Genomic DNA, 23,943 nt, shown 5'->3' on the forward strand with positions numbered 1-23,943 from the left:
AGCAAAGGATCCATAAAAAGAAAGTCAAATTTATAGGAGAAAAAAAATCAAGATGGAATTAAAACTCTGATGACAATAATATGTGAGCCAGGAAATTAACTGGAGTCAAAGCAAACTAGGTTTCTTGAGTTATCTGGAAGAAGAATAGAATTAAACTTTAGAGTATGTTAAGTTTATTCATTAAAATTTTAAAGAAAACTAAAAGAAAGAAATCAAACATATAATTTTCATATTAGCTGAGAGGAAGGAAAATGGAATAATAAAAAATCCAAAAGGTGGCAAAGAAAGGAAAAACACACACACAAAGAAGGCAGGATAAAAACAACCATAAGATAGAATGCTAACTTTAATTCTAAATATATCAATAATTAGATTAAACTTAATTAGACTGAGAGCTCCAGTTAAAGCACAAAGATTGTCAGTGTGGATTAGAAAAACAATCAGGTTTTACCTATTTGAAAGAGACAGTCTAAGCTAATGCTAACTAAGAAAAAGGGTGTGACTACACTATTATAAAACAAAACAGATTTAAGGTAAAAGGCATTTGGGAGAGGCAGCTATAGAATGACAAAAGCTCCAATTCACAGAGAATATACAGCAATTCCAAACTTGCATATATTTTCAACTTTTACAAAGCAAAGGTGAGAGAATTAAAAGAAGAAATTGAGAAAATATATTATTTTATTGTGGTTTTTTTATTACACCCATCTCAGTAATTGATAGATCAAACAAAGCAAAATACTAGTAAGGTTAAAAAGATTTGAGAGCCACAATTCTTATGCTTGATCTAAGACATATATGTGTATATATGGATATGTGTATATATACATGTATATATGTGTGTGTGTGTGTGTGTGTATACACATACCTATCTCGCCCCAAAAGTCTGTGAATACATATTCTTCTAAATTATTCAAGGAGCAATTGAAAAAGTCACCATGAGGCCATAAAGCTATTCTCAAATTTCAAAGAATCGGTAGCATAGAGCCCTCATCTGCTGACTACAATGCAAAGTAAGAAACCAGTAACAAAAGAAGAACTCATAAAAACTTCCATGTTTGGAACTAAAAAATATTTCTAAAAAATCTCATAAAAAAAGAAAAAATATAATGAAAAAAGTTTTAATTCCTAGAACTGAAAAATATACTAAATATAAAGCAACAGTAAAAAAAAAAATCTGTAGAATTAGCAGAGACAGATCAATGACCAGTGTAAAGAGCCGAGAAACGAGCCCAAGCATATGTGTGAATATGTTTATGACGGAGGTGGCACTGCAGACCACTGGTCCCAGGACTGCTCCACACCGGAAAAAGAAAACAGATTAATCTTAATCACACAACATAAATAAAAACTATACATTGACATATACATATATGCATATATGTGTCAGAAAAATTAAAGATCTAAATATGTAAAAGCTAGAAACTTGAAAATTTTTTAGGAAAAAATTTCAAAATATATTACCTTAATAGTAGAGAATATCTTAAGACACAAAAGCACAAAGGAAAGATTGTCTTTAGTTTATATAACCAACAAAGGGTTTGTATCTTGAACAATGTGTTCCAATACAAATTTCTGCAATGACGGAAATGTTCTGTTAAACAATATAGTATAGTATAAAATATCATAAAATATAATAGCCACTAGTCACACTTGGCTACTGAGCACTGAAAATGTGGCTTAGAGTGACTGAGGAACTGAAATTTTTGAAGTGTGACAGCATGTTAGCATTTTAAAATCCCTGATGAAAGTCTGTTGTTTTTATATGTTTTTCAGTATATAATTTTTTATAAAATGATTTTATTTTAGTTTAAATTACCATATAAAATAGAATTTCCGTTTTGTAAGATACACAAAAATCACATTTTAGAAAACAAACACATCAAAATGTTCATATCATCTGTGAGTGCTTTTCATTTTATTCTAAATATTTTAAAATATTATGTTATTTAGGACAGAAAAACACTAAAAAATTTAATGAACCTGATATATATGAAATAAAATATTACTGATATTAAATTCCCTAGATACCTCTCCCTAATCATGACTTTTTTTTTTTTTTTAAGAGCAGCTGGAAAATATGAATAATAGACTAGAACCCTGGCTTCAGGTTTCTTCATTTTGAGATGCCCATATTTTAATATATTTGGGAGGAAACTTAATATACAGACATATGTATCATTTAACAAAGAGTTATAAAGCTAAAACACCCATGTAACCATTGCCCAGGTCAGGGGATAGAACATTTCCAGCACCCCAAAGCGTTCAGTGTGTCCCCTCCCATTCGCAGCCCCCCTTCACTCCCCCAGGAGATGACTGCTAACTCGACTTTCATGGTCTTCATTTCTTTACTACCTTTAATGCCTATGCATGCATCCTGACGACGGCTTTATGTCACCAGGCTCTGGATTTCACATAGATGATGTCATACCGTATTCTTCTGCAACTAGTTTTCGCTTTTTTTCGTTTTGGTTTTTGGCTCAACATTGAGACTCATCTGTGTTAAAATGCAGAACTACTTCACTCCCCACTGTCCTGGGTGGGTTTCACTTTAGGACTGGAGGACAGTGTCCCTTTCGCCTGTCAGATGGGGGGCGGTTGCTTCCAGCTGGGGGGGTTATTCCTAAGGACACTGCAGCCCACCTTCCTGCACAGGTCTGCGGGTGCCTATGTGTGAAAACTCATCTAGGGCAGTGGCTTTCCAACTTTTTTGACCATGACTCATACTAAGGAATGACGTTTTACATCGTGACACAGATCTGTGTGTGTATAAAACTGAGAGGGGGGGAAAAAAAGTTTGATGAAGTAAATGCCCTGTGCCCCCGATCCGCGGTCCGACGTTTTTCTGCGCTCTGTCCATTCTTGTACACATCCTGATCCTGACCCACTTCGCGGTCCCGCAGCCCACTACCGTGGGCTCCAGGCGCTGGGAAGCATCGCTCCCGAGGAGCAGTACCTGGGAGGGGCGCCAGGCCGCCAGCGGGGCCACCGGGCGTCCTCAGCTAGTCCAGACCCCTAACTTCTAAACGGATGTTCTCACCTAGTTTTACCACTCTTCAATTCTGCAGCTAAAGCCGGGAAGCCTAAGGCGGTTTTATCGCTTCCTTGGGTCATTAAACAGTATTAATCACTTACCATGTGCAGAGGATCCACAGGGCTGGGAGCGAGAGATTGATGGGTTAATGGGGGGGGGGGGGCTTGGGGACCCGGACCTCAGCGAGGCCCCAGAAAGCTCGCAGGAGGGGCCTCAGATCTGCCTGGAGAGGGAGGGGTTAGGGAAGGGTTCCTGGAAGAAGGAGGACCTAAGCTGAGTGTTTCTATTTTTAATTTTTATTGGTTTCCTAAAACATAAAAGTAACACATTTGTTAGGAGGGGCGGGGGGGGGGGGGAGAGTCAAAATTACAGGAGAATATTTATTAAGAAGGAAGGATCTCCACCAGCGTCCCTCAAGTCTGATGCTGAGGCTACATAACCAAAGTTGCATTATCAGGGATCCCGATCTAGGAAAACTCTAGGAGCCCACATTTTACAATAGTTTTACAAGTCAGTCGGAGCGGGTCCAAAAGAGCGAAGCATTAAGAGAATCACATTTTCCACGGCGCATTTACAAACGTGCAAACACTTCGTGCTCAGTTACGTTATTACTTTTAACAGACTTTGGGGGGGGGGGGGGATGGCGAGCCTCGAGTGCCAGGTTTCAAGAATCGAGTCTACTTACTGCATGTCCAACAAACGCGAACGCTGCAGAGTGGCACTCGGCTCACTCGGGCAAGTCGGCGGCGCCTGGTGACAATCTGTCGGAGTTTCACACTTGGTCGCGAGGAGCCCGAGCCGTCACGTACGCGGCGCGCGGCACCGACACCGACACACCCTCCCGGCGCGGCACCGAGCCCGCTGCGCGGCAATGCCGCCGCCCGCCGCCCGCCGCCCCTGGCCCCGGGGGCCCCACGGCCACGGAGCCCGGCCACGGGCCCCCGACCACGTACCCTGCGGGGTGGAGAGCCCTGGAACTCAGGCGAGGCAGCCCGGGCGCGCCGCCTCCGCGGCCATGACGGCGACCAGGGGAAGCGCCCGCGCCAAGGCCCGCGGGGTGTCCGCTGCGCGGGGTGGAGAGCCGCCCCGTCCGTGCGTCCAGCCGTCCGCCCGGAGAGTGAGGCCAGAATCCGCCCCGGCCCCGTATAAATCAAGGCTCGGGGCGGTGCCGACGGGCTGAGTGACAAATGGCAGATGCCGTGGGATTTGCCGCCCTCGGCAGCGCGAGGAGGCCGCGCACGGGCGGGGCCCGGGAGCCGGAACGGCGCGTCCGCGAGGAGGGCGCTGGGGCCCCCCGGCGGGGGCGTCACGTGGCACCAGGAGGCCCCGCTGGGGAGCCGGGGGGTCGGCGGCCTGGGCGGAGGAAGTGGAGGGGCGCCCGGACGCCTGATCCCGATCGATCGAGTCATCCGAGCGGGCAAAGCCAAGGTCGCCCAGGTGCTGGGCTGGCGCAGGTGGCCCCGAGCGGCGTGCGGTGCCCGAGCCTGGGCGCTGCAGCCCGCGCCAGGATGTGCCGCCCGGAGCCAAACCCGGCGAGAGGAGCGCGGCCGGCGTTCGGGGCGCGCGGCCGGGCCCGGCGGACTCGCGGCCGTGGGCGTGCAGATAATGGCAGCTTCGCTGGGACCGCTCGCTGCGCGCCGGGCGCTGTTCTGAGCGCGCCGCGGCCGACAGCCGTGCCCCTCGCGGCACCCCTCTGAGAAACACTGCTTTCCCGTCTGACACAGGGCGCCACGAAGGCACGGAGAGACCGGAGGGAAAGGCTTTAATAGTTATGCTACCTTACTAGGTTATGCTTTAAGTAATTTCAAAGTTTTCCATGTTTCTGAATTTAAGAAAAAGAAAGTAAAGCAGATCTCCAGCGGCTGCTTTCTTCGTCACCGATATACATTCCTAAGAGCCCTATAAACTTTCAGTAAGAAGATTTAGAAAGATAAGGAATTCACTGCATATTTCAGAGCCTCTCAGCTTTGAAACAGGAGGCTAGCAGCCCCCTCCGCTCCCAGCCGTGGACGCGGCAGCCCCCCGTTTCCCCTGCCTGTTACTTTGGGCTTCCCGGTACTTGCAACGTTGACCAGGGCTCTGCCCCTGCCTCTCCCAGCCAGCCAGCCTCAATTCCATATTTAGATGAGTTCAAGGTTCATCACAAAGTATCCATTCCTAAAGTCTGTCTTTTTCCTTTATTTTTGGAGGGCTGCTCTCTTTTTCAAGCACTTTCCTTAAGGAGGGCTATAGAATAGGTTAACATTTCAGCTGCGTGTGTGTTTTTATCTCTATACCTAAATAAAAACGGCGCAGGGTAAATATTTTGGATTGACACCTGCCTTCAAAACATAACAGAACTGGAAGGCAACTGACTCACTGATTTTCGACACATTTCTGTGGCGAGATCGGATACGATGTGATCTTCCCTACGGAGCGATTTGGTTTTTCTGCTGGGATGCCTTGAATTCTTTACCACTAACGTACATTTTGTATCCGTACCTGGGCTATGGCTCAGCGTCAGCTACTCTGTATCAGCCCCCCCCCCCCAAGTATATAGCATCATCTTCCAACCTACGGGTTCCATTCTTCCCCCAGCGCCCTATTCACATCATATCTGAATGAGTTTGTCTTTCACTGGCTGGGTTTTCTACTTCAGAGTCACCATTTATCCTTATACCTGGTCTTTTTCTTCAGCATCCATCTCCTTTCCGTATCCTGTTCATTGTTTTTCCCAAGGTTACTGGATTTTAAAGTCACATTGTTTAGAATCTCAATTTTCTTAGCTCTGCAATGTCCTTTTTCATCACACTTTCCTCTTATATTGTCGTTGCACTACTCTGAGGACCCCGCTCTATTTTCTCTTTTTCTGCAGAGTGAACCACATAGAAGGAACATACATTTCTGTTCCTCGGTTATGTTTCCTTCCACGCTTGGTTCTTCATCTGTTTTCTGCATGGTATTTTCCTTGCTTTACACTCCCACCTCCCATGTGATAGGACGTTTGCACAACAGCAATCTTGCTTGTCGTGTATTGTACCTTTACTTGTATTTACAAGTTAAAATCAGACCTTGTATTTGAGCTAATATACTGCAAATGAACTCCTGAGGCGTGTCTGTCTTCCCCGCCCTGAGCTTCAGTTTGGGGCTGAGTGTTGTTGCTACTTTTTCTGTGACCTGAAGGTTTCAGGATGAGGGCACGCCTCTGAGCTTCAGCTCATTTGCACACGTCTGCACAGTGCCCTAGGAGGAGGCAAACTCTGCTGCTCCTGGCAAGATCCAGTGGTACGTAAAGGTTCCTTGGAGTTTCAGACCGACTTCTTTCCCAGCTGGAGGACATTTGTGAAAATTCTCAGGATTTGGTCTGTTCATCTTTTTCCTCAGTATGTCTTGCAGCAGAGATTGGGTATAATTGGGAGGTGGGGTGGAGGTTTGTAGGCACATCACCTATCAACAGAATCTATTTTTAAAATTGATTTGAGAGAAAGAGACAGAGATCTGTTGTTCCACTTATTTATACATTCACTGGTTAATACTTGTATGTGCCCTGACCAGGGATGGAACCCACAACCTTGCCGTACAGGGACGACTCTCTAACCAGCTGAGTTCCCGGGCCAGGGCCTCAACAGAATCTTTGGTATCTTTACCGTCACTTCTCACATTTTACATTATAAGGTTGAACTTCTTTTTTCTTTTCTTCGAGTGGGTTAGGGGTTTATTTTTGATATTTTAGTGCTTCTTTACCCATAAGTTAGCCGATCAGACTGTCTATCACTCTGGTTGATAATGAATTATGTGAAAACCCTTCTTCGTCTTTGGGTTATTTCCACAAAGTTCTCCACAACCATGAATACGCTGACTTGGTAACTGCGATGCGATGCTCTCCTTTTCCCTGAGCCTTCCCCCAGTAGCACATGCTTGGCGTCATGAGGTACCCCGCAAACGTTCTAGAACAGCAGTTGCAAACCCAAATCTCTCTGAGGTTTAAAGCAATGAGGAATGAAATTATGGTAAAGCGAAAAGAACATTGCTTGTGAAAGGAGCAGATGCTGTGCAGCTCGGGCCAACTGCTGCCATGTTGGAATTCAGGGCAGTGTTGCCAAATCTGTATAATTTTCCGGGAAGGCATGCTATCTAGTATTTCAATATAAAATTTCCTAATCCTGGAAACACTACAGAAGCCAAATGAAGTCTCTCTCAAGGCCAAACTGGGCCCAAGGGTGACCAGTGTGATACCCATGATAGAGAACCCCTCAGGATATGTTCCCTGATCGCTGTTTTTCTCTTGTATTTTGAGATACAGTTTTGTTCTGCAGACTTCTCGATGACTTCTTAAAATGACTTTAGCACATATAAAGCAAGAAGATTCATGCTGACATATTTACCATTTGATACGTGTCAGGAGCCGACACTTTCACGAACAGGTGTTACTAGGGGTAGTGGCCATGGGAGCGAGCTAAAAATTAATACCATGTGAGCACAGAGCCTATACAGATTATGACCACATTAACAAAATATGTGGAGAAAATATTTTTCAATTGATGCAGAAAAGGCATCTGAAAAGATCCAACACCCGTTCTTGGAAAAAATAAAAAACTAGGAAAAGTGAAACTTCCTCAACCTGATAATGGGCGTTTCTGTTTCCTATGGTTGCTACAATAAATTACCATAACCGTGTGGCTAACACAAGATAGCTCCTCTCTCACGATCCTGGAGGCCAGGCGCCCGAAAGCTCCACATTAGTGGGGCTTCACTCCCTCTAGTGGCTCTGTTGGAAAATCCTCCCTTCCTCTTCCAGCTTTTGGTGGCTGGGGGCATTCATTCTTTGGCTTCTTTGGCTTCTTTGGCTTCCTTGGCTTCTGGCCACATCACTCCAAACTCTGCCTTCATTTTTAAGTCGCTTCCTCCTCTGTGTGTTTAACTTATAAGGACACTTGTCATTGGATTTAGGACACACCTGAATAACTCAAGATGATCTCCCCATCTCAAGGTCCTTAACTTAAATGCGTCTGCAAAGACCCTTTATTCCAAATAAGGTAACATTCACAGCTTTAGGGATTAGGACATGGACATGTATTTGGGTGGGACATCCTTTAACCCTCTATACTGGAGAAAATCCCAGGCAGCTTTGTTGTGGAAATTGACAAGCGGATGCTAAATTTTATATAAAAATGAAAAGAACCTAGAAGAGCAACAATGAAAAAGAGAAACTACGTTGGAAGACTTACGTTACCTGATTATAAGGCCTACTATAAAGCTACCATAATCAAGTCACGATGGTACTGGCATAAGGATAAATGGAACGATATAGTGAGTTCAGAAATAGACCCACATATATGATCTACTGATTTTGGACAAAGGTACAATGTAATTCCATTGGAAAAAGATAAATGGTGGGGGAGCTGGTTATCTAGAAGGAGGAAAAAAAAAAATTTGTACTCCACATTACAAAAATTAAATCAAATTAGATCATAGACCTAAATAAAAATCAGGAACTATAAAACTTTTAGAACTGCCCTGTCCAATATGGTAGCCACTAGCCAGGCTATTGAGCACTTGAAATGTGTCTACTCCAAATTGCAACCTGCTCCAGTATAAACTATACTCCAGGTTTCAAAGACTTCAGTTAAAAAAGGAATGTAATAATTTTTATATTGATTGCATGTTGAAATGTTAATATTTGGGATATATTGATTTAAATAGAATATGTAATTTAATTTCAACTTTTTTTTTTTACTTTTTAGTGTAGCTACTATAAAAAGTTACATATGTGGCTGACATAATATGGGGTGGGCAAAAGTAGGCTGACAGTTGTGAGTACACAAAACAGAGTTTATTCTTATATTAATTTATTATTCTACTATTTTCCATATGAACAACTATCAACCTACTTTTACACACCCCATATTTCTATTCTAAAAGAAAACCTAGGAATAGGCCAAGATTGCTTGGGTAGGACACAAAGAGCAATGACTATAAAAGAATAAGTTGGCGATTGGATTTTTACCAAAAACAAAACCTCCTGTCCTCCAAAAGAAACCATTAAGGAATTGAAAAGTCAAGCCACATATTGGGGGAAAAGTATTCATAATACATATATCTGATATAGGACTTGAATCAGAATATTTAGAGAACGCATAGCACTCAATAACATGATAAATAACGCCAATAAAAATGGACAAAGACAAACAACGCTTCACCAAAGATGATATGAATGGCCAATAAGTAAATGAATGAATTATCCCAGCATCATTCCCCAATGCAAATTAAAATCACAATGAAGGATCACAATCCTTTCTTCCCTCCCTTCCCCCCCCTTCCCTCCCTCTCTTCCCTCCTTTCTTCCTTCCTTTTTCTTGAAGGGTCTGAAAGCAAAGCACTACATACCCACTGGAATGGATAAAGTTTAAAAGAAGGGTAATGCCAAGTGTTGCCAGCTCTGTGGGAAGATTAGAACTCTCATACACTGTTGGTGGGACTATAAAATAGTACAGCCACTCTGAAAAACAGAGATTTCTTACAATGCGAAACATACGCTTACTCTATGACCCAGCAATCCCCCTAGGTACTGATCCGAAAGAAACAATAACATGTCTCTGCAAAGACTTCCACGCAAATATTCCTAATAGCCTCAAACTGGAAACAACTCGAATGTCAGTAATAAAATGAGCAAACTTTTGATTATCTCATAGATAAATCTAAAAACCATTATGCCGAGTAAAAGAAGCCATACATAAAAGAAAACATACTATATTTATTTTAGGGGGGAAAAAGTCTATAGTGACAAAGAGCAGATCAGTGGTTTCCTGGAATGGATGGAGGGGGAGCATGAGGGAACTTTGTAAGGTAATGGAAATAGTCTATTTCCTGATCATCTAAATGATTGCACAGATTTTATTTATATTTGTCATACCTCAATGAATTATACACTTAAAATAAGTACATTTGGTTACATGTAAACAAAACCTCAATGAAGTTCATTAAAATGTTTCCATTTTTACTGGCATGGAAGGGGGGAGAAATAAATTATTTGAGATTTTTCATCTTTATCCACAGTTTGAATTAGAATTTACCTTCTGCTTTTTCATTGTTAACTTCCCCCCTTCCTTCCTCCCTCTCTCCCTCCCTCCCCCCCTTCCTTTCTTTTCTTCCTTCCTTTTTCTTGGAGGGTCTGAAAGCAAAGCACAGTCCCCTCCTCTTACCAGACAATCAATCCTCTGCTAACATGCCCACGCCTGGGCCTCCCACTACCCCACGACCGCCTGCTTCTCCGAAGCCGCGCCCGACTCAGTTCCCCACTAAGCAGGGTTTTGACTCACTGTGAGCTTTTCCATTAGCATCTCTTGTACATTATCAAAGCCATTTTCACTGGGGACGGGTTAGGTGGCCGAGAGGGAACTCAAACCCAAGTCTTGCCTCTGGCTCCTAACCTGGTGTTTTTTCACAAGTTCACCGCCAGCCATGGGCAGCAATCGCCTTACACAGTTTACATCCTGCTTAACAGATTTCAACCGTAACAACTTGAAAAAATCTTTTAGTGAATTCAACTCAACAAGTATCCCATAAGTGCCTAGGTTTAACTTTCTCTAACCAAAATATAAGTAACGCTTTAAAACATATATAAACATATAGTTCTTTTGAGGCCAACCATGGCTTCTAGCCAGGCTGCTTCTTTCAGGACTTACACTGGCCTCCCTCAAGCTCCAGGTCCCTTTTCTTTTAGAGATTATAATTCTTGGCTCACAGGATTCTTCCCCTCTTCCCCACTCTTGTCACTATTTAAATGACTTCTCCATCCAGGTATCACTTCCCCAAAAAGGCCTCCCATGAGAACATTTTTTTCCCCTAAAGAAAGACTGACTGATGTCCATTTTCTATCTTCAACTGACATTTGGGGAACACGGTAAACTTACAAGGCGATGTTTGGTACATAGTTCCTCTGCCGACACTTTTTACATTACGTGGTAAAGTTTTCCTGTCACGTGCATGTTGGAAAGTATATAAATAATATATGATCATATAATATATACATTCAAAACAATCATGTAGCTTGGCCATACACCAAGGGTCAAAGTGGTCTTGTGAGATGGAAAAGCCGTTTGTGGCTCCCAAAGAAGTTAGTGAGGATGGCCCATTGGCTTAAGCAGCTGTGTGCTTTCTGTTTTTTGTTTTGTTTTGAGTAAAATGTACTAAAGCAATTCAAATGATAAAGTGTGGATATGAATTTTAAATTTTTAAGTAGAAAAATTCAGTGTCTAGCTTGCAATGAAAATACCACATCAAATGTGGGGGAAGAACCCCCAAACTTTTTCCTTTTATACATAAGCCACCTGAACCAGTCAGAAGTGATGTAAAATAGAATTAGTGTCATCCATGTTCATTCCTGTTTCATGTGGCATGAAAAAAAAAAAAACAAAAAGAAGCTGACAACGATTGACCAAAAGCTGGCCTTTGGAGCAAAGAAATAAAAGCAGTGTGCAGCCCGGCCAGTGTGGCTCAGGGGTTGAGCATCGACCTAGGATCCAGGAGATCACAGTTCAATTCCTGGTCAGGGCACATGCCCGGGTTGCGGGCTCGATCCCCAGTCAGCGGCATGTAGGAGGTGGCCGATCAATGATGACTCATCATTGATGTTGAGAGGCTCTCCCTCTCCCTTCCTCACTCTGAAATCAATAAAGATATATATATATAAAAGCAGTGTGCAAATGCAAAATACTGATATTCTATTGGTCACTCTACTATAATTAAAATTTCATCATAAAAATCGACAGCACTAGGCTAGGAGATTCAAGAGAAAAGGAAGGTGGTAGGGGCTTTTCATAACTTGGGAGTACCAGCCACTCCTGTTAAAGCAAAGGGCTATGGCAGGCTGACTGCACCTATCCATGTCCTTTCCTTTCCGGGCCTCCACCAAAACAAGGACATCAGAGGAGAGACATGAGCACGCTTGAGAGAGTTCAGTGGGTTTTGAAAGACCAAAAGCAAATGCAGGAGTGCTAACTGACTTAAGAGTAGGGAAGAGCCCTCCTAGGAGCTAGACACTCAGCAGTACCAGAGGGCAAGGAGTCCACGTGCAGGGCTCTCAGTGCAAAGTGTCAGCGAGAGGCTTTATTTTGCATACAGACCAACGGGGTGACCAGGTCCCTTCTGGAACCCTAGGTAGTCAGGCAAGCACGCCTCCTCCACCCCAAGGGAAGCCAGAGAGTTAATATCTGGATAAACTGAACTGAGAGAGATACAGACTCATACCCATCGCTAAGAGGATTAGACAGGAGAATTCGTGAGCATCCAAAAACTGAACGAGGCCGACACATATATGGGCAACTAATTTCCCACAAAGCCCCAGCTCAGAAAACTCATAAGCAAAGAAGGGATACTTCAGAAACGCTGCATATTGTAACCATCGTAATAATCGACACACGCAAGAACCACCGATGGATGCGAAAACCACTGGGTGAAAGTGAAAGAAAAGGGTATTTACATAATCTCCATTGTTTCTACGCATCTATCTCCCCACAAATCACTTATTAATTAAAAAGGTGAAAACAGTAACTTTAAAGTGAAGAAACTAGCAGATAAGTCCCTCAACCAACTGACCAAAGTTAATATCACCAAGAATGGGACAAATCGACATGTGCCTCTTGATGTAATTCATCGATAAAGACACAACATTACGTATGAAGTGTTCCTGCTAAAAACACAGAGCTCAAGTTTTACAATGAGGAAGCAATGAGACAAACGAAAACTGATGAACATTCAAAAAATTACTAGACTGTGTGCTTCAAAAACATTAGTGTTAGGAAAGACAAAGGCTGAAAAACTTCCAGATTCAGTAAGATTAAAAACACTGCACTGAATGCAATGCTTGACCCTAAGAGTGCTGGATTTTAAAAAAGTTATAAAGATATTGAGACCATTGAGGAAACCTGAATAGGCACTATACATTCAACAACAGTGCTGTGTTGATCTCAAATTTATTGCATATAATCACTGTACTGTGGTTATGTGGAAAAATATCACTGTTCCTGGGAGATAAAGGCTGGAGTATTTCAGATTAGACCATCAAAGTCGAACTTATTCTCAAGTGGCTCAACAACATAAATATGGGTTATATGAAAGTGATAAAGCAAATGTGGAAAATATTAACAGTCAGTAAATCTACACGAAGGGTGTAGGGGAGTTTACTCTTTCAACTTTTTATTTTGAAAAGCCTTAAAACCACAAGAAATTCATAAAGTAAACTCCAAATTGGATTCCACCATATGATTAGGACACTCCCATATTCAGGCTGTTAAAAACATCAAGCGAAAACGTTCATGAACACCAAACTATCCCTGATATTGCCTCGTCGGCTCGCACCCCATTTGCTGGATAGCTTTTCTAAACCTTCATGCCTCTCCTCAAACTGTCGCAAACCCCTTCCCGTGTCCCTACTTCCTAGAGAGCTGAGAATATCAAGAATAAACTCCTGACGCCCTACCTGTGAGCTGGTCTTTCTCACCCATCCTGCCCCTCTTGCCCCAAAGCTAATTCCTCCAGGTGCCCTGTGAGTTCTCATGCCCTGCCAGCTCTTCAAAACACATGATCCATCAGCCCACACCCCTCTATCGCCTCAAACTCCCCTCCTGCACTCCCCACTGGCTCTTTCTCCTCTACAAACAAACATTACTAAAGTTTCTCCCAGCCTGAAAAAAACTGAAAACCCAAACCTGAGCTCTCCTCCAGCTCCATTTTATAATTCTGCTTCCCCTCCAAGCTCCTTGAGGGTAACTTCCACCTGGGCTCCCAACATCTTCAGCATCATTCATGCCTAAGCCTGGGGCCCGGGTGTCGGCTCTCTGTCTCCCTCGCTGCTCCCCTGACTCGAGTCTGTAACTGGAAAGCCAATGGGCAGTTGATCATCCGGGATCTCTCTGCAGCATCTGGTGCTATTCCTCACTCTTTCCTGCGCAGAAGGACACCCCCCCTTAGTGTCAATGGGACCCTGCTCTCCGGGCTTTTCTCTTACTACTCGACCATCCTTTCCAAGCCTCCTGGGTAGAGTAAGAGTCTCCACCAAGACTGTTTTGCCAGAGAGTTTCAACATTCTTTTTTACAGGCTATTGAAATGGCCTTGGCCCTCTGGCCTTCTCATTCAAAACATCTAAACCAGTGGTAGCAGCAGCAGCAAATATATGCCAGGCATGGCACTAGGCACCCTTTAAGTTTTGTTAGTTTCTTTGGCACAGCAATCCAAGTAGGTGCCACTATTATTATCTACGTGGGACACAGGAGGAAACAAAGTTTAGGGAGGTAAGGAACTTATCAACCATCTCTGTTAGTAAGTAATAAAGCGTGAAACTCTCTCTCTTTGATTCCAGAGACTGTGCCATGAAATTCCCACAAAATCATTACTCTAACATCAGCATAACGGCAGAACACAGAAGGAGAAAGTAAACGGGCACCAGGACATGGTGACTGTGAGGCCTGCGTGACGCCGAAACTGGAGTTGAAAACGGGCCTCACGTTCTGCATTCATTTAAGAACAACACAGGACGGGGTAAGAGCCTCTACAAGTCTATTTCGTTAGGAAATTTTAGTGATGATTACTATTTTTGCGTTACTGTCCTAAGGTTTATTAATATCTTCTCTAAAATGGTTCCATCCTCAAGGCCCTAGACCCTCGCTCTTTGTGAATCTTTCTCACAGCTTCTAGTCGCTTTCCTGTTCTGCCATTCCAGGGACATTCTTGCAGATAAAAAAAACAAACACAAACAAGTTTTATAGAAAATGGGGTCTGCTTTTTAAGGATGTAGTAACTGCACAGAGGAAGGATGTCGAGAAACTCTAAACTGCCCAATTGTTTTCTCACCTGCCTATAAACGTAGAGTTTGTAACCCATGGGAAGCATGGAGGTCACTGCTGTGAGCTGCACCCCTGAGGCACGATCCAGTGGATTTTTGTCCTATTGTCATTTTAAAGTTACTGACAGATATATTGCACCCTGGCATGTCATCATAACGGTTGAGCTTTCAGGCAGTGGGGGTAATAAAATTCTACAAAGAAATTAAAGACTCTCGATGTCTGGATCATGCTGTTCTTTTCCTTTGTGAAAGCAATTAGGAAGGTAAGGGGATCTAACTGCATATTGGTAGCCTTCCAGGAGGGTTTCAAAAGGTCAGATGGTCACGGAATCATAGAACTGAAAATTGAAAGATACCTGCTCTCTGGAAGGTAACTTAATATTCGTCATTTTACAGACGAGGCCATCAAGAGCCAGAGAGGCTGACTAGTGAGAAATGGAAAGGGAGAGGAGAAGGTAGGGTGATCCAACTCTCCCATCTCAGTCAGATCTGGGGCTTGGAACCCGAGGTTTAGAATCACCCCCCAAAATTAAAAAACCCACATGCCCACCACAAGCCACAGACTGGGAGAAAATATTTGCAAATCACATATCTGATAAAGGACTTGTATTTTGATATACAAAGAGTACTTAAAACGAAACAACAAGAAAACAAAAAACCCAATTAAAAAAATGGGGAAAAGATCCAAACAGACCACTCATCAAAGGACACATACAGATGGCACAAAAGCATATGAAAAGATGTTCAGCATTATTTGTCACCAGGGAAATGTAGATGAAGACAATAGCACCATAAATTTATTGGAATGGCAAAAATCCAACATTCTGACAATACCAAATTCTGGCCAGGATGCAGAACAATAGTCCATCATTGCCAGGAATGCAAAATGCAGCAGCCGCTTTGAAATACAGTTGGGCAGTTTATTACAAAGCTTTTAAACACAGACATAGCATACCACCCAGCCATTTCCATCTTTGGTATTTACCCAACTGACTGGAAAACATATCTACACAGAAACCCCCACATAAATGTTTAGGACTGTCATGTTCCTAATCACCAAACTCTGCGAGCAACCAAGATAGCCTTCAATAGATTAATGGATGAACAAGCGATGATACATCCATACTATGGAATATTGTTCAGCAATCAAAAGAAATGAATTACTAGTTCATGCAGCAACATGGAAGAGTCTTAAATGCATACTGCTAAGTAAAAGTGTACAGTTTCAAAAGACTACAAACTGTATGATTCCATTCACATAGCATTTTGGAAAAGGGAACACTGTAGAGATTTAAAAAAACAGATTAGCCCTGGCCAGCATGGCTCAGTTGGTTGGGCAACATCCCATCTATCAAAAGGTTGTAAGTTTGACTCCCAGTTAGGGCAGGCTCAGGTTGCAGGCCTGATCCCTGGTAGGGGGTGTGCAGGAGGCAGCCGATCTATGTTTCTTTCTCATCAATGTTTCTATATCTCTCTCCCTTCCTCTCTCTCTAAAAATCAATTTAAAAATTCTTTAAAAAAAGTATACTTAAAAAAATGGATTAAACTCATCCGTTTTGGGAGAGAAGAACACTGAGTAGGTGAAGCACAAGAGAATTTTTAGGACAGAGAAACTATTCTGTATTGTAATGTAATAGTGGATACATAACTATGCATTTGACAAAGCCCACAGAATTATACAGCATAAAAAGGAAATAATGTATGCAAACTTTAAAAAAAAAAAATCTACCAGGAGATCATGTAATGCAGACCGTGACAAGAGAATCTAAGTTTCATTAATGTATGGTATAATCTCAATGAAGGGGGTGGGAGCAAAAGGGTGCTGACCTAAGTAACTTTGGAAATGACTGAAGAAAAAAGGAACTGTACGTAAGCACTGCACTCCAGTCGGTAAAGTTGTTTCCATGGGGGTCCATTTAGTTAACAGCTATGAAACCACTGTCCATGATACTGGAAATGAAATCTTAGTAAAATCCATGGTGGGAGCCAGGTTTCTTTCACTTTGGGGGATGGAAGTTACTGACAAAAAAGAAGGAAAGGCTAGAATAAGACACGTATTACTGGGTTAGAGTCAAAGACATCATTATGAGCTCGTTTAGCTTTAAGAACAACGCAGATGGATAGAGAAATAGTTCTAGGTTTGTGTCATATGCAGGTTCACATTTCCCAGCTCTGTCTGTTGAGAAGAACCAGATGCGATGACACCCCATAGCAATGCGCACAGCCAGCCCTCTGATCTTTGTTTCTAATACCATTCTCCGATAAAAGGAATCAGCCCCCTGGGAGAAACTGCTAATTCCAGGGCTGGGGTGGAGAATACACACGATCAACCCAGAGCATCTCGTAATGCCAGGAAGGAGGGACGTGCTCAGAAACAAAACAGTAAGGGTGGCGTGTCCAAGGAACACAGGAGCTAGCCTGAAAGAGTTCCCATAAACCAAGCCAAGGTATACAATAAATATCAGTATTTACATCAGCACGGACTTGTGTAAATGATTCAATAAATAAATAAAGACAAATCCAGTGCAGAAGAATTCCAAATAATCCGTGCGGATACTGTGCCCTGAGGAAGGTGAGCCAGAGCTAACTCCCCACCTCCGGGCATGGCTGCACACGGTGACTTTCTTCCAAAGGGTACCTTATGGAAAGGGTCACGTCACGCTGGGGAAACCTGATGAACACAACCTCACTCAGCCAGGTGATCGAGGTGAACATCAACAAGTGCTAAGTCATATTCATATCATGTACCCTTTTCCTTTACCTCTATGGTCTTCTGCCCCCAAATTCCAGTTAACCATGAGAAAAACATTAGAGAAACCCAAATTGAGGGTCTCTGCACAAAAAAACTAGCCAGCACTTTTGGAAACTGTCAAGGTGATCTCCAAAAGGAAGCTGTGAGATGCAGTCACCCCAACAAGGTCCCTAGAGAGACTAAATGTAACGTGCTCTCCTGGATGGGATTCTCAACAGAAAAAAGACCATTAGGTGAAAAATAATAAAATCTGAATAAAGTATGGAGTTTAGTTAATAATAGTAATATGTCAGGATTGGCTCATTAATTATGACAAAGACACAATAGAAATGTAAGCTTGATAAAAGTGGGAAGAACTGGGTGCTCGGTATCTGGGAACTGGCTCCACTACCTTTGCAACTTTTTTGTAAATCTAAAATGGCTCTAAAATACAAAGTGTATTAAAAGAATAAAACCCAGTTGCCTGAGCTCCAGCTGAGGAGATTTGATTGTAAGCTCAGGAATGCCGCCATGAGTAGAAGCTAACAGGAATACTAAGTAGTGTCAACAAGTAAGGAACAAATCTACCTCTAAAGAATTTCTCCAATCTACTCAGCTCCTTAGCATACACCCAACTCAACCAGTCGTATATTTGATAAGCCCTTCCAGAAGGCCTACCATGTGCTGGGAACTCTACGAGCTACCGTCGATCACAACCTAAGCAACAGTTTTCCAGTTGGTCATGAACCATCGGTGGGTCATCAAATTGACCTAATGGGTCCTAACCAGCATTTTTCCCTACCGAAATGAAAAGATAAAAGAAAATATCTAAATGCAATTTACATAATAAGGTCTTGGTTTGGGAACTTATTTTGAGTATGTATAGGCTCGTCTTGGATTATGACAGAAAATGAATTTCTTAACGTAAGTTAAAGTAAAAAAAACTTGAAAGTTACTGTATGAAGTTATGCTCCTTTTGTGGAAGAAAAGAGACAAGTAAATCTTGAAGAAAAGATTTTTTTTAACTATAGCATAATGAAACTGTGTTCTGTGACTCATACAAAAAAAGGACAGCGCTAACCAGTTCACACAATCTTAACCAAAGTAGCATCACTGCATATTTATAATTATTTATCACTCATTCCACCTGTTATTGACTAAAATGTGTTCCCTTCCAAACTCATATAGTGAAGCCTTAACTCCAAATGTGACTGTGTTTGCAAACAGGGCTTTTACGGAGGTAATTAAGGCTAAATGTGGTCCTAAAGCTAGGTCCCTAATCTGACAGAACTGTTGTCCTTATAGAAAGAGGAGGAGACCCTGGAGCTCTCTCTCCACACCCACAGAGACAAGGCCATGGGAGGGTACAGTGAGAATGCTGCCATCTACAAGCGAAGAAGAGAGGTCCGACCAAACACCAACCCTGACAGCACCTTAATCTTGGACTTCCAGCCTCCAGACTATGAGAAAATAAATTTCTGTTTAAGCCACCCAGTCTATGGTATTTTGTTAGGGTAGCCCTACAAACACACCACTAACTTCCAAAAGGAGTTTAAGGCAGCTAACTGGCTGAGAGAGTCATCTAGGCTATGAAATTTAGGGACTTAACAGTCAATTGCTGTACAAATTTTCTCTACCAATGGACTAAAAAATGTGATGGTATATTTTTATGGAAATCCAAACAACCATATTTCCAATAACTCAATTAGACCCAAGCTTCTGGTCAGCTTACTAAGCTTATTTAGCTGTTATTTTGAATTTGAATATACACACATTTCTCATCTCTAGATCACTTCCACAAGCCCAGAGCAATGCTAAGATCAATTACCATTTAAGCCTTTGGAGGCCTGCAAAGCATTATAACTATGGGCAAGAGGATGGGAAATTTTCTATCTAAAGACTGAAAAAGTAACTTTTCAATTTAAGAGCTCCAGGTTGGACCAGTTCACCTTAGGCTTCCCAAATGCAAATTAAGCATAAGAATAAAACGGTCTGAGGCACAAAGTATTTTTTAAGAAGTGAAATCTGAGGATCCAGGCTAAAAAGTGATACTGTGAGCGAGAGCCTCCTTTTGGTTTCTTCCACGTTTTCCAGAAAAGAGGCAAGGGGGGAAGAGAAAACAGGGTACAAGAACAGGCATTTTATTGTTTGGAAGGAATAGGGGAGAAGCAGCGAGTGGGTGAGACAGACAGGAGGGTGCACAAACCACTCAAACGCGAGGGAATGAAAGGAGAACAGCCCACGTGGCCGCGCCAATGCCCGCTCCCACCGAGCTCCGGCATGAGCTGCTCACGCTGCAGAGAATCTAGAAAAGTCTCACACTCAGCTTGAGGTTGTGCAGCGGTTGGATTTCCACCAACATAACCTCTTGCTCCCACAGATGAAAGCTTCTGTGAGGGTTCCTCTTTGGAGATGCGGGTGGACAGTGAAAACAGTCCCTTTGCTGGGAAACTTGGCTGTGTTGGGGAAATCTGCACCATGTTTGCTCAATTTGCTGTCACATATCCACTCTAGCGGTCGCAGTGTCTCCGGTGTGGCTGATATGTGTACACGCTCACATAGGATGAGATCCGAAAGAAAGGATCTTGCTGCTGATCCCCAGTGGCTCCTATCACTGTGATATGAGAACAAACAAATGTCTCCCAGCATTTCAAGGGAAGGAAACGTCAAGAACCGAAACTCCAAAGATGCAAACGGCTGTTCCTTTAAAGCCTCAGCACCTGGAGGAACTCAACCAGTGGTTCATACGGTCCTTTACCACGTTTAATTATTACAATTTTATGCCATAACCAAAGCAGAATTCCTTTGTGAAGTTAATTATTGAACTATATACAGTTACTGTATAAACCATTAACTTTTCAAGATCTTTACCTCTTTTGAATCCTCTATCTGAAATTAACTGTTACTCTTGTAACTGTTCCAAAATATATTAGTATAAACCACATCTTATCTTTTAAATTATATTTTTACTATGTCAGGTCTCTGTAGTCTCCTGACGCAAATGTTCTATCTCAATTGTGGTGACAGCTCTAAGGGCTAACACATTTGTCAAAACTCAAGCTGCACATTGAGATTGTTTGCATTTTACTGTTTGGAAATTATAACTCAACAGAACCAATGAGCGGGGGGGGGGGGGGGAGACTCTACCATATGTTATGAGGATATAGAGGGCAAAAAGAAAAGAAAAAAGAGGCTTAATTTAAAAAAAGAGAGCCAGGCCACTTTAGGAGGAAGACCTTAAAAGTGAGAAATAAAAATTCACAATTACGTGCTGATTTTAGGGTACCATTGTAATTTGAGCTGCACCTTCTCTACAGTGAAATACATAAAAGAGAACATTCCCTGAGATCCTAATATCCAACAACAGAAGGAAAAAAAGAAGAAAATCTGGATAAACTAGCTCTATTCTACACAAACAACAATCTGTTTTCTTTGCCCAGCTTCTGGGTTGCTGAGGGTGTGGAGAATGTCAAGTACTCAAAACAAGTGAATCCTACAAAGCACATAGTATATGATACAACTGAAACTACAGACCATCCACGTTGTAAATTTTTCCTTGTTATAAAACGACATGCTTGTTTTTTTAGAAGTTTACAAAGAGCTGGAGGACATTTAAAATCACCATCAAAAAATAAAGAAAATAATAAAGAAAAGAAAATCATCACCTCACTATCCAATTATAATTATTAATATGTCTTGCGCTTTTTGCCTCTCCATTGTTTGTTATTGCAATGATCTGAAATAAATATGGTCTTGATTCCGGTCTCAGCCTGAACACAAACATTTTTCATGACATTCATTTGTAAACATATGAGGAACTTCCTGTACCTATTATCTATACAGGTTGCATGGAAATCCATGATGTAGTTATATCACAATTAAAGCAACCATTCAACAATTATTGAACTTCTATGTTGTCATCAATTTTTTTAACTTACAAAGAATGCAATAAGCACCTTTACATATAAAGCTTTCGACATATTTAAAATTATTTCCTGAGGTAAGGAAAGTACTCTTAAGTTTGACACAAACTTGAAGCACCATAAAAGAAAACAAACTTATCAATTCAACCATATAACAAAATCAAATTTTCTGCATAACAAAACACACTATAAGCACAGTTAAAAGACAACAAAGGGGGCTAGGGAAACGAACTGTGACTCATGACAAAGGGCTAATTTCCTTAATATGGAGAGGCCTTCTACAGATCAGTAAGGAAAAGACCAACAACTCAACAGAAAAATCAGCAAACACTGCCAGTGAGGTCGGTGACACAGGTAAATGCAGTACGCAAACCCTCCCACAAGCACATCAAAATTACAACTAATCTACAGAGCAGCCGTCGTTCGGAACCGCCTGAAATCTAGCTGATTTAAAGCAGCCACATCGAGACGGGTAGGCAGGGCAGAGGCCCAGGCCCGGCTGGTCCCACACCCGATGTGCCACGTAAAAACTGGAAGGGATCGCTCTGCTGCGGAGGTTCCCCACTGAGGAGCGAGGGATTCCAGCCCCTCGCCGGGCCTCCAGCCCAGGTTCCAGAGTCAGGAAGAGAAGTCCCCATAAATTCTGGCTGTAAAAACCAGCAAGGACCGCGGCTGAGTGAGAGGGAGGCTGCTGGGGCCCCAGGCATGCCTCTTAAAGGGCCCGTGCGTGGACTGACTCGGACTCACTCCCTCTGAACTCCAGCCCTGAGACAGCAGCTTGAAAGGAACCAGGGATACATGGGGAGGAACTGAATCGTCCGGCATCAGGACGAGCGCTGGGAAGGAAGCTTTCTGCCAGACAAAAGTGCTGGCAGAGGCCATTGTTCTTTTTCTGAGACCCCCACCCAAAAAAACAACAACACAGAGCCTTGTGGGAGTCTCCATCAATTTGGCTCACACTGTTCACACCACTGTGGTGATTCCTTGAGATCCTGCCCCACCCAACTTATGGGTTCACCCAAGCTGTTTCCAGTGGGTTTTCTATACAAATGGCCTCTCTTGCCTCATGCTTCAGTTTCCTAAAATCTCTCAAACAAGCAGCATCTGGCCTGTGTGTACCTATGTCTCTTGCTAAGTGGCCCCAGGCCAGGCCCTAGCAGCAGCTGGCCTTGGTTTGCAGCTTGGCCTCTCCTGGGCACCTCCAAGCCCAGCACAAGTAGCAGCCATCTGCAGATCTCTCTGTAGTTCATGTTCCACGGTGTCAAGCAGGGCACAGGCGGTGGCTGACCTTGCACCTCCCAGGAGACCCCAGTGCCAGTACACCTGGGTGGACAGCTTCAGACCATGCCAGATTACAATCCTATCACCTCCACGAGTGACACACTCAAGGGGAAGACTCAGGGAGCAGCAAAGCCCACTGAAGCAAGTCCTGGTCCGGAGGGTTGGCTCCTGTACTATGGCTCCACTGTAGTCACAGCCAGTCCTCACAGTCAATCTGTTGGGATGTCAGTCCCTCCACAGCAGCTCTACCTAAGATTCATCACTCATTACATACCCTTTAGTGCCTTCTTTTTTTATTTTAGAGAGGGAGGAAGGGAGAGAGAGAGAGAGAGAGAAACATCAATGTGAGAGAGCTACAATGATCAGTTGCCTCCCATACGTGCTCCAACCAGGGATCGAACCTGCAACTGATGTATGTGCCCTGACCAGAAATCGAACCCATGACCTTATGATGCATGGGATGACACTTCAACCAACTGAGCCACACTGGCCAGGGCCCTTTAGTGCCTTTTGAATTGAAAATCATTTTAATGTATTCCAACTAGAGAAATAAAATTTATATTTTTCCTCTAGGATAAGTATCTAAAATATATCTACTTCCAACTAGAAGTAGAGTCATCCAGTCAGAGTCTAAACACTGTAGGACTGTTCACTGTGGAACTGCTTTCCCAAAGGATTTCCCAAATTCTATTGCGGTAGCAGTTTGTGAGTACCTTTCACAGGCATTATAGGCAACGCAAGATCTTTCTGTTTGATAAAGTGATTAGAAAAACAGCATCATTTTGACTGGCTTATCTTGATTACTAGTCAGTTGGAACATTTTTCACATTTTGAAAGCTCTTTGTATTTAACCACTCGTAACATGCCTAGTCATGACCTCTTCCCTTAGATTTATTGGGGACAATGCTTTCCCTAAAATATGTTATACCATATATCAACCTTCTCTCTGTTTTACAGAGGGGGGAAGGCGGGGGAGAGAGAACTTTTCAAAAACCAGTTTTTATCTGTCTTTTGATTTTCAGCCATTTGACAGAAGTTTAACTTTTTGTATGGTCAATGATAGTTACAACTTCCTCAGCCTATTTTAGCTCCAAGCATTCTTTGGTTACTACAATGTACCAGGCAGTGATTAAGCCCTGGGAGTACAGAGTT

General features: G+C 42.7%; 1 protein-coding gene across 6 annotated transcripts in view; it reads right to left on the reverse strand.

The window, feature by feature from the left end:
• Positions 1 to 23,943, reverse strand: part of PLAGL1 (PLAG1 like zinc finger 1) — a 79,417-nt gene that overhangs the window by 36,861 nt on the left and 18,613 nt on the right. For 3 of the 6 annotated variants that reach the window (XM_081141234.1, XM_081141232.1, XM_081141233.1), the window contains exon 1: positions 3,988 to 4,322. The exons of 1 other annotated variant lie outside the window; for it this stretch is intronic. The gene's annotated coding sequence lies outside the window, so the exon portion shown is untranslated. Of the gene's footprint in view, positions 1 to 3,987; positions 4,329 to 23,943 lie in introns of those variants that run through there. 2 more of the 6 variants (XM_081141237.1, XM_081141236.1) reach the window with 1 other exon arrangement.

This window comes from Miniopterus schreibersii (assembly GCF_964146895.1).
Source record: "Miniopterus schreibersii genome assembly, chromosome: 6".
Classification (NCBI taxonomy): Eukaryota; Metazoa; Chordata; class Mammalia; order Chiroptera; family Miniopteridae; genus Miniopterus; species Miniopterus schreibersii.